This window comes from Cetorhinus maximus, chromosome 2, assembly GCF_964194155.1.
Source record: "Cetorhinus maximus chromosome 2, sCetMax3.hap1.1, whole genome shotgun sequence".
Classification (NCBI taxonomy): Eukaryota; Metazoa; Chordata; class Chondrichthyes; order Lamniformes; family Cetorhinidae; genus Cetorhinus; species Cetorhinus maximus.
Window position 1 is genome coordinate 51,045 of NC_135880.1, and position 12,344 is coordinate 63,388.

The 12,344-nt window shown below is 41.6% G+C and overlaps 1 protein-coding gene across 1 annotated transcript in view; it reads right to left on the reverse strand.

The window, feature by feature from the left end:
• wdr70 (WD repeat domain 70) overlaps window positions 1-12,344 on the reverse strand; it is a 156,358-nt gene that overhangs the window by 24,629 nt on the left and 119,385 nt on the right. The window lies entirely within an intron of this gene.

Here is a 12,344-nt window from a genome sequence, read left to right on the forward strand (position 1 = left end):
CCCCCACCCAGTGTCCCAGCTATCCCCAAAACATTGTGTTCAAGTACCCATCACCTGTTTCCCTTAAAATGTAATTGAAAAGACATTTACAGATTCCCCTCTTCTCTTGAAATTAAAACTTTTTATAACAAAAATAATTTTTCAAATTAATCAAAAAGTATCAGTAGCATATATTTTTTTCATCTATGTCGCGCATTACAGTACAACTAACCATTAATCAATAACATCTTGCCCCTTCTTCAAACAAAACTATTTTTTCTTTACCATGTATGAATAATTACAAAGTAAGTAAAAAAAAAAACATTGGTTTTCCATATCCTCATTGTAACACAGGGCCTCTTTCTTCCAGTACATCTAATCATTTCTTAGAGCAAGCATTTCTCTTCATAAAACAGTCCGACAATTGGTGACTTGCATCCACCCATTCTACTTTGGGAAATATCTCTTCTTTCCAACATTTCCTTCATGTTAGCAAGGTCAATCCTCGACCATTTTCAGGGACACCCTTTGTCGAATGAACATTGTCCCAAAGAGAACAGTTATCCACATTGCATTCTATGGGCAAACTTTTCTCAGATTGCCCCTTGTATAGGATTTCCTTCAGTATATGAGATAAGTACACCCCATATCTATTGCTTCTACTAACGCCAGTGTTTCAGCAGCTAAGGTGCTATTAACTACCTTTTTTAATTTTCTTCACTTCCCAGGCCAATGGACAACACTTATTATTCTTTACCACTAAGAATATGATGAACCCTGCTGTGCTAGAATATCCATCTGAAGACTGGCATGTGAAGCACCACTAAAAATGACTAACCTCATAACTTCTGAATCACCCAAGGCTGGAAACTTGAATGTGCATTTCTCTGAATTTAATTTTTTAAACGCTTTATTTGCTTTCAGAACTTCTTTACCATGTATCATCATAGTACTCAGTTCCAGTATGTTATAACTGGCATCTGGTCTAGTGAATGCACAGCCTGTTCAACTGTCCGATCAAACGTCTTAATTGGTCTGTTCCTTCCCTGGATGCGAGATCATCTTTTTGTGAGGACGCGGCCCAATTTATTTGAATGTGATTGGCATTTTCCAAATAATTCTGTTGATTCAAGGTCATTCCTGACTTATTCTGTGTAATGTCTAACCCAATATATTTAAAGGCCCCTGAAGCCTGACTTCCAACCTTAAATTCCTTTTTTATTTTATCTATCGCCCACTGCTCAGATTCTGCAGAACCTCCCCACAGAAAATCATCATTGTGCATCATAAAGATGCCTGTGAGTTTGTCCTTGTGATATCAATAGAACATTGCTGGGTCTGTCTTACGCTGAATACAACCTGGTTCCTGCAGGACTGACCTAACTGAGAAATATCACACCCTTGATTCAACCCATAAACACACTTGTTTAATTTCCAGTTTCCATTCCATATCGCCAGCTTCTTTAGGTGGTTTCAAAAACACTTGCCCTTTGATATTTCTCACCCTAAAAAAATGCAGTTTTTATATCAATCAATTTACATTCCCAGGAATATGTTGCTAAAAAGGGCTAAGAAAATCTTCAAGCCCACCTTTCCTGCAGTAGGGGAATCCGCCCAGACATCTTGATCACCAAGTCTTTCTTTGAAATCAAGCCACTAGTCTAGCTTTAGCCTTATACATGCCATCAGGAAGTATCCACCTGTGTGATAAGGCTGGCTGTCCCCTGTATGGTTTTTCAGCGTATACACCAAATTCTCTCTCTTTTTGTTTGGCATCCTTTATCAACTTATCTTCTAATTTGTTCGTAGTGAGTAAAACTTCTCGATCATCAGGGCTTCTAGTTCTTGTGGCATTCCTAGCCTGTCCTATGGTCGTTGTTCTTGTCAAATTACAACCTCTACTCGCCCTCCTCCCTTGCTGGACTACTGCTGCACGATCTCTCCCTCCTATGACCAGAGTCTTTTTCAAAAATATTTTCCTTGGGCCACAATCACTTCCTGATCCGCTTTCAGAAGACACACACAGTGTTTTCTGGCCTTCCACATCTTTACCTCATTTTGCAAATCTATGGGTCTTGCCTTCTGTCTCTCATTTTGCACATTCAGCCAATGTTTGTATTTGCCAGTGGCTTTTCCTGCTTTCCCCATAATGGTGGTATCCCTCCATTCATTGGCCCCTACTAGCATATATGTTACTCTGTACCAATTTTGGGTAGTTATCCTTTGGGATAAATAGCCATATCCTGTGCTTCATTATCACTATGCTCATATTCAGACAGCCTTTATTTCTGCTGTAATCTACTCCTCATAATTGTCCAACATATGTGTTTGTGAAGTGCATGGTGCCTCTTCACTTTTCACTACCCATTCAGATTCTATAAATGCATGATCAGTGCCAGTTAGCCTTGAGGAATGTACCCTAATAATCAATTGCCATGTTGTAAAATTAGATTCTAGATAACACTTCAACCAATCCATTTCACATACTGTGGACATGCACCCACTGTCTAAAAGAGCACAACTGAATGAGTCCACAATTGGAACACCGATTACTGGACTAAAGCTTCAGGTGACCGGTACAATTTGTTCTAACTGATCAGCATCAACATTTTCCCCTCCGATCTTTCCTCGTCACCTGTTGTTTCAAAAACCCAGTTATTCTGTTTCGGACAATTGATCCCATGATGATATTTCGAGTCACATCTGAAACAGCTGTTTAGCGTTCCCCGGTTATTCCTGGGGTTCATTTCCTGTCATAGTTACCCACTTCCTGTCGTCTGTCAGATGCAATCCATTCAATCCATCCATTCAATCTCAAATCCATGAGATTTTTTTTTAATCCATTCATGGGATGTGGGCTTTGCTGGCTGGGCCAGCATTTATTGCCCATCCCTAGTTGCCCTTGAGAAGGTGGTGATGAATCGAATGGTGCTGAGGGAAGTGAGAGTGGAAACTGCAGAGGCACTAGTGATAACCTTCCAGTCTTCCTTAGACACTGGGGAGGTGCCAGAAGACTGGAGAACTGCGAATGTTACATCCTTGTACCAGAATAAAGCAGGTAACTACAGAGCAGTCAGTTTGACCTCAGTGATAGAGAAACTTCTGGAAATTATAGTATGGGATAAAATCGATAATCACATAGCCACGGCAGATGTTGGAATTTGAGTTCAATAAAAATCTGGAATTAAAAGCCTACTAATGACCATGAAACCATTGTCGAATGTTGTAAAAACCCATCTGTTTCACTAATGTCCTTTAGGGAATGAAATCTGTCGTCCTTACCTGGCCTGGCCTACATGTGACTCCAGACCCACAGCAATGTGGTTAATTCTTAACCACCCTCTGAATAAGGGCAATTAGGGATGGGCAATAAATGCTGGCCTAGCCAATGACGCCCACATCCCGTGAATGAATAAAGAAGTGCAGGGAAATTAAGGAAAGCCAGTATGGATTCATTAAGGGAAAATCATGTTTAACTAACTTGCTGGAATTTTTGAGAAGTTAACAGAGAAGGTCGATAAGGGAAACATTACTGGTGTGGTGCTAATGGATTTTCAAAAGGCATTTGATACAGTGCCACACAACAGACTTGAGAGCAAAATTCTAGGTCATGGAACAAAAGGGAAAGTAGGCACTTGGATTAGAAATTGGCTGAGTGACAGGAAACAGAGAATTGTGATAAATGGTTGCTTTATAGATTGAAGGAAGGTTTGAAGTGGAGTTCCTCAGGGTCAGTATTAGGTCCCTTGCTCTTCCTGATATATATTAATGACCTGGACTGTGGTGTCAGAGCATGATTTAAAAATTTGCAGATGATACAAAGATGTTGTCAACTGTGATGGGGATAGTCTTGAACTTCAAGAGGACATAGATATGTTGGTGGATTGGGCAGACAAGTGGAGGATTAAGTTCAATGCAGAGAAGTGTGAGGTGATTTGTTTTGGTAGGAAAAATATGGTGAGACAGCATAAAATAAAGGGATAGCCTCTAAAGGAGGTGCAACAACAGAGGGACCTCTATGTATACGTACATAGGTCATTGAAGATGGCAGGTCATGTTGAGGGATCAGTTAATAAAGCATATAGCATCTTAGGCTTTATTAATAGGGGCTTTGAGTACAAGAGTAAGGCAGTCATGTTGGAATTGTATAAGACGCTAGTTAGGCATCATCTGAAGTACTGCGTCCAATTCTGGATGCCTTACTTGAGGAAGGATGTGAAGGCACTAGAGAGAGTACAGGAGATTCACAAGAATGATTCTAGGGATAGATTGGCAAGGTTGGGACACCTTTCCTTGGAAAAAAGAAGGCTGAGAGGAGACTTGATAGAGGTATTGAAGATCCTAAGGGGTATGGACAGGGTAAATAGTGAGAAACTGTTCCCACTCAAGAGAATATCAAGAACGAGAGGGCACAGATTCAAAATAATTGGCAAAAGGATTGGCAAAATGTGATGTGAGGAAAAATGTTTTCACCCAGAGGGTGGTTAGAGTCTGGAACAAACTTCCTGAAAGGGTGGTGGAGGCAGGTTCGATCGAGTTATTCAAAAGAGAATTGATTGCTACCTGAAAAGAGAGAATGTGCAAGGTTACAGGGATAAGGCACGGGAATGGGACTAGATGGAATGCTCTTTCAGAGAGACAGTGCAGCCTTGATGGGCCAAATGGCCTCCTTCTGCACTGTAATGTTACTGTGAAGATACTGTGAGGTTAATCAGGAGAAAGAAATTTTGAGGCGAAGCTAGTTCAAAATGTAAAAACGGAAAGCAAGAGTTTCGACAGGTATTTAAAAAGGGAAAATAAGTAGTATGTGGGGAGTTTGTGGCATAGTGGTAATGTTGCTGGACAATAATCCAGAGACCTAAGCTAATGCCCTGGGGCCATGGGTTCAAATCCCACCACTGTAGCAAACTGTGGTCTTTAATAAACTGGTAATTTCTGCATAACAGAACCTTTGTAGGATTTGATATACAGCATTCATTCGCTCTCTGGAAAGGAAATTTCTAAACGTTCTGACCTCTGAGCAGTCTTTGCAAACAGCAAGGTCACTTAGTTCAGGTTGCCATGTTGTCATTCATAATCTGGTTGGATGGTGTCTTGTGCAACCCCTTATCTAAGCAAGTGTTTAGAAAGGACCAGGGTATGACACTCAACATGATAAAAACCAAAAATCTGACCTCGAGCAGGGTAATGAACAGGGGGGCTAGTAAACACCCTGACAGTTTGGGTACATGCCTTGTATCCATTGGTCAGAAGGGTTTGGATAGGTGGTTGACACTGAGTAAGCTGCCAGCCCCCAGAAAAAGGGTATATTAACAAGTGCTCAGGCACAGGGGCGTGCCCTGGTGGGGTCCTGCTGAAGTGCTGGTGAGGTGGCAGTGCTCATTGGGCAGCTGTCTTCTTCAGACGGAAGATAGACCAGAGGAGGAGGAGGAAGATCGAGGGAAGAGTTTCCTAACACTTCGACTAGAGAGCAGGATGCTGTTATCACAAGATACTGAGATCAACACAGTCTGTACTGACCGTCCTGTTGTTCTCTGGGATCAGTAAACTGTTCTCAACTGTTATGGGTTGTATCTCTTTTTCCGTCTTAGTTAATGTATCATATCTAAACTGTTGTTTCTCAATAAACCATCTTAAAATTACTTATGACTAGTTGACTGTTTATTTAGGTATCTGTGGGCCCGAATCCAAAAATCTTACACCGCAACAGTTGGTGGAATTTCAATTCAGTTAATAAGTCAGGAATATAAAACTAGTCTCAGCAAGGTGACCATGAAACTATCTTTGATGTTGTATAAACCCATCTGATTCATTAATGTCCAGGGAAGGAAATCTGCCGTCTTTACCTGGCCTGGCCTACATGTGACTCCGGGCCCATAAGAATGTGGTTGTCTCTTAACTGCCCTCTGAAATGGCTTAAGAAGCCACTAAGTTCAAGGGCAATTAGGGATGGGCAACAAATGCTGGCCTTGCCAGCGATGTCCACATCCCATAAAAGAATTTAAAAAGTATAATGAGTGTTTGTCCTCAAGAAAGTGAGAGCAGGAGGGGGGGTTATAGGGGACAATAAGGAAATGGTGGATAAAATGAACAAATATTTTCCTTCTATCTTCAATATAGAGGACACAAAAACATTCCAGTAATACCTGTAAATCAGGAGATGGAGGGGAGAGAGGAACTTGGTGAAATTACAATCACTAGAGAAGCAGCACTGAGCAAACTGATGGAGCTGCGGGCTGATAAATCTCCGGGTCCAGATAGACTTCCTCCTCGGGTCTTAAAAGAGGTGGCCAATGAGGTAGTTGATGCACTGGTTTTAATTTTCCAAAAGTGCCTAGATTCTGGAAAGGTTAAATCAGATTGAAAAGTAACAAATATAACCTTTCTATTCAAGAAGGGAGGGAGGCAGAAAACAAAAAACTACAGGCCAGTTAGCTTCACATCTGTGGAAAAGGTGTTAGAATCGATCATTAAAGTAGTAACAGTTGGGCACTTAGAAAAACTCAAGGTAATCAGGACGAGTCAGCATGGTTTAACCAATTTACTACAGCAAGTAATTAAGAAGGCTAATGGAATGCTATCCTTTATTACGAGAGGGATTGAACATAAAAGTTCCAGCAGGTCATACGGACTCGAAATGTCAACTGTATCCCTCTCCGCAGATGCTGTCAGACCTGCTAAGTTTTTCCAGATATTTTTGTTTTTGTTGCAAAAGTATGGGTCTTATGCTTCAGTTATACAGGGTATTGGTGAGACTGCACCTTGAATGCTGTGTGCAGCTTTGGCCTCCTTATTTAAGAAAGGATGGAAATGCATTGGAGGTGGTTCAAAGGAAGTTTACTAGATTGATATCTGGAATGAGTGGATTGTCTTATGAGGAAAGGTTGGAGAGACTGGGCTTGTTTCTACTGGAGTTTAGAAGACTGAGGGGTGACTTGATTGAAGTACACAAGATCCTGAACGACCTTGACAAGGTAGACATCAAAAGGATATGTTTCCTCTTGTGAGTGAGTCCAGAACAAGGGGGCACTGTCTTAAAATTAGTGGTCGCCTTTTTAGGACAGAGGTGAGGAGAATTTTTTTCTCTGAGGGTTGTGCAACTTTGGAACTCTCTGCCTCAGGTGATGGTGGAAGCGAGGTCACTGAATATTTTTTAAGGAAGGTAGATAGATTCTTGTTAGGCAAGGGAATCAAAGGTTATCAGGTTTAGATTGCAATGTGGAAATCGAAACACAAGAAGATCAGCCATGATCTTATTGAATGGCAGAGCAGGCTCAAGGGGCTGAATGGTCTACTCCTGTTCCTATTTCTTATGTTCTTATTAGGGTTCTTTGAAGGAGTAACATGTCTTGTGGATAAAGGGGAGCCAGTAGACGTAATGTATTTGGATTTCCAGAAGGCATTTGATAAGGTGCCACATCAAAAGTTATTGCAGAAAATAAAAGCTCATGGTGTAGGTGTTAACATATTAGCTTGGATAGAAGATTGGCTGGCTGGTGGCTTGCAGAAAACAGAGTATGCATAAATAGGTCTTTGTCTGATTGGCAGGATGTGACAAGTAGAGTCCCGCAGGGGTTTGTGTTGGGGTCTCAATTTTTTATAATTTATATCGATGAATTAGATGAGGGGAGCGAAGGCATGGTAGCTAGATTTACAGATGACACAAAGGTAGGTAGGAAAGTATGTTGTGAAGAAGACATAAGGAGTTTGCAGATGGATATAGATAGGTTGAGTGAGTGGACAAAAACCTGGCAGATGGAGTGTGATGTGGGAAAATGTGAAGTTATTCACTTTGGCAGGAACAATAAAAAAGCAGCATATTACTTAAACGGAGAACAGCTGCAAAATTCTGAGGTACAGAGGGATCTAGGTGTTCTCATGCATGAGTCACAACAAGTTAGTATGCAGGTACAGCATGTAAGCAAGAAGGCTAATGAAATGTTATCCTTTCTTATGAAAGGAATTGAACATAAAAGTAAGAATGTTTTGCTTCAGTTATACAGGGCATTGGTGAGACTGCATGTCAAATACTGTGTGTAGTTTTGGTCTCTTTATTTAAGAAAGGACAGAATTGCATTATCAGCTCAGAGAAGGTTCACTCAACTGATTCCTGGGATGAGGGGGTTATCTTGAGGAAAGGTTGGACAGTTTGGGCCAGTATCCATAGGAGTTTAGAAGAATGAGGTGGTGATCTTATCGAAACATGTAAGATCTCAAAGGGACTTGACAAGGTGAATGCTGAAAGGATGTCTGGCCTTACGGGAGAGGCTAGAACTAGGGGACACAGTTTAAAAATGAGGGGTCTCCCATTTAAAATGGAGATGAGAATTTTGTTCTCTCCCAGTGTCATTACTCTATGGAATTCTCTCCCACAAAGTAGTGGAGGCTGGGTCATTGAATAATATTCAAGGCCAAGTTAGATTTTTGATCAATAAGGGAGTCAAGGTTTATGGAGGGCAGGCAGTAAAGTAGAGTTGAGACCACAATCAGATCAGCTATTATCTTATCGAATGGCAGAGCAGACCTAAGGGGCCAAATAGCCTACTCCGATTCCTAATTCTTATGTTTTTGTGCATTTAAGAAACAGGCAGGTAGTGCAGGGGTCCCCTGAAAGCATCTCACTCTCCAACCAGTATTAAACTGATGAAAGCAATGGTTCCTCTGAGGAGTGCAGCCAGAGCCAAGTCCATGGCACCACGGCTGGTTCAGCTGCATAGGGTTGGCACAAAAAAGACTAGAAGAGCAATAGGAGGCTTGGTAGGGAAACAGATAGGTATTTTAGACATGAATCCAAGACGGTATGTTGTCTCACTGTTGTCAGGGTCAAGGATGTCATTGATAGGCCACAGAGCACCCTGGAGGTTGGGAGGTTGTTGGATGGTGAACAGCCAGCAGTCATGGCCTACATTGAAATGGGATACTCAGGCTTGACCAAATTGCTGTTATAGGATTTAGTTTGCAGTAAACAGAATCGCTGGAGGAAGGAATGTGACATTTGAGTAGGGTGGGACAAGTTGATGACTGATCTGTAGGTCAGACTATTGCCTAACCTCAGGGTCAAGCTAAGGTAAGCAGATGACTAGACAATGTAAATTGTCAGGCTAGATAAGGCAAAGTCATGTTTTTGTGTAAACTGCTGGCGTTGTTTGTGTTAAAGGTCAGGTCATTCTGTGACTTTGTGTGAATTCATTGTAACTGCGGACATAAAGAACTACAACACAAAAACAAAAATAAAAATACCTGGAAAAACTCAGCAGGTCTGACAGCATCTGCGGAGAGGAACACAGTTAACGTTTCAAGTCCTTATGACTCTTCAACAGAACTAAGGAAAAATATTTTTTATATTTTTCCTTAGTTCTGTTGAAGAGTCATACGGACTCGAAACGTTAACTGTGTTCCTCTCCGCAGATGCTGTCAGACCTGCTGAGTTTTTCCAGGTATTTTTATTTTTGTTTTTGTTTTGGATTTCCAGCATCCGCAGTTTTTTGCTTTTATATTATATTGACATAAAGAACTAGATGTGTGAGATAAGAACAATGTGAATCAATGATGAATTTTCACAAGACTGGTATAAATACATGAAGGAAAATGTGTAACTTTGAGTAGCCTCTCAGAGCAATCTGAGGGTGCTTTCTCCTGTATGCATACTTCTATCGAATAAACTGCTGCTTGATTCACTTACAGCGGATTCTATATCAAGTGTCTTTAGATGCTCTACAATAGTACTGATGACATAGGCGGAAAGAGGGATGTGGTCCTGCAGTCAGAATTTAGGGAGCTTAGTAGGAAACGGGGATAGAGGGGAGGTGACGGCGTAGTGGTATTATCACTGGCCTAGGCAGAGACACAGGGTAATGTTCTGTGGACCCGGGTTCAAAACCCACCACAGCAGATGGTGAAATTTCAATTCGATAAAAAAATCTGGAATTAAAAGTCTAACGATGACCATGAAAAACCCATCTGATGAAATCTGCCCATGCCCTCTGAAATAGAAAATAGGAGTAGGCCATTCAGCCCTTCGAGCCTGCTCCACCATTCATTATGATCACGGCTGATCATCCAACTCAATAGCCTGCTCCCGCTTTCTCCCCATACCCTTTCGCCTCAAGAGCTAAATCTAACTCCTTCTTGAAAACATACAATGTTTTGGCCTCAACTACCTTCTGTGGCAGCGAATCCCACAGGCTCACCACTCTCTGGGTGAAGAAATTTCTCCTCATCTCAGTCCCAAGTGGTCTACCCCATATCCTCGGACTGTGACTCCTGGTTCTGGACCATTGGGAACATCCTTCCTGCATCTACCCTGTCTAGTCCTGTTAGTAATTTATAGGTTTCTATGAGATCCCACCTCATTCTTCTGAACTCCAGCGAATATAATCCTAATCGACTCAATCTCTCCTCATATGTCAGTCCCGCCATCCCAAGAATCTCTGGTAAACCTTCACTGCACTCCCTCTATAGCAAGAACATCCTTTCTCAGATAAGGAGATAAGGTGTGGTCTCACCAAGGCCCTGTATAATTGCAGCAAGCTCCTGTACTCAAATCCTCTCGCTATGAAGGCCAACATACCATTTACCTTCTTTACCGCCTGCTGTACCTGCATGCTTACCTTCAGCAACTGGTGTACAAGGACACCCAGGTCTCATTGCACATTCCTCTCTCTCAATTTATAGCCATTCAGATAATAATCTGCCTTCCTGTTTTTGCCACCAAAGTGGATAACCTCAAATTTATCCACATTATACTGCACCTGCCATGCATTTACCCACTCACTCAGCTTGTCCAAATTACACTGAAGCATCTCTGTATCCTCCTCACAGTTCACATTGTGTCAGCTGCAAATTTGGAGATATTATATTTAGTTCCCTCATCAGAATCATTAATATATATTGTGAATAGCTGGAGTCCCAGCACCGATCCCTGCGGTACCCCACTAGTTACTGCCTGCCATTTGGAAAAAGACTCGTTTATTCCTACTCTTTGTTTCCTGTCTGCCAACCAGTTTTCTATCCATCTCAATACACTACCCCCAATCCCATGCGCTTTAATTTCACACGCTAATCTCTTATGTGGGAATTTGTTGAAAGCCTTCTGAAAGTCCAAATAAACCACATCCACTGGCTCCCCCTCATCAACTCTACTAGTTACATCCGCGAAAAATTCCAGTAGATTTGTCAAGCATGATTTCCCTTTCGTAAATCCATGCTGACTCTGTCCGATTCTGTCACTGTTTTCCAAGTGCTCAGCTATTAAATCTTTTATAATGGACTCTAGAATTTTCCCCACTACTGACGTCAGGCTGACTGGTTTATAATTACTTGTTTTCTCTCTACCTCCCTTTTTAAATAGTGGGGTTACATTAACTACCCTCCAATCTGTAGGAACTGTTCCAGAGTCTATGGAATCTCGGAAGATGACCACCAATGCATCCACTATTTCTAGGGTCACTTCCTTAAGTACTCTGGGATGTAGATTATCAGGCCCTGGGGATTTATCAGCCTTCAATCCCATCAATTTCCCCAACATCATTTCCCTATTAATACTGATTTCTTTCAGTTCCTGCCTCTCACTAAACCCTGTCTTCCCCAACATTTCTGGTATTTCTGAAATGGTCTATCAAGCCACTCAGTTCTCAAGAGCAATTAGGGATGGGCAATAAATGCTAACTTAACGAGTGACACCCCATTCCATTAAAAAAAAGCAAGGAGGGTTAGGGTATAGAACACTGGTTTGGCCTCAATATTGTGTTCAGCTCTATGCACCACTTTAGGAAGAATGTGAAGGCATTAGAGAGAATGCAGAAAAGATTCATGACAATGGGTCCATTCTCCCTGAGAATCTTCAGTTGCATCGAAAGATTAGAGAAGTTGAGGCTGTTTTTCTTGGAGAAGAGAAGGTAGAGAGCAGATTTGATAGAGGTATTCAAAATCATGATGGGCCTGGACAGATAGGGAAAAATTTCCCACTGGTGCGAGGATCGAAAACAAGAGGGCATACATCTAATGTAATTTAACATAATGGATCATTATCTGGAAAGGAAGAATGTACAGGGCTCCAGGGAGAGTCTGGTGAGTGGCACTTGGTAAGCTGCTCCTTTGACGAGCCAGCGCATACACAATCTACAGTTTTAAAAAGAGATTTTTTTTTTATTCGTTCATGGGCGCTAGGCCTCACTGGCTGGGCCAGCATTTATTACCCATCCCTAGTTGCCCTAGTTTAGAGTCAACCACATTGCTGTGGGTCTGGAGTCACATGTAGGCCAGACTGGGTAAGGACAGCAGATTTCCTTCCTTAAAGGACATTAGTGAACCAGATGGCTTTTTACGACAATTGACAATCGTTTCATGGTCATCATTAGACTTTT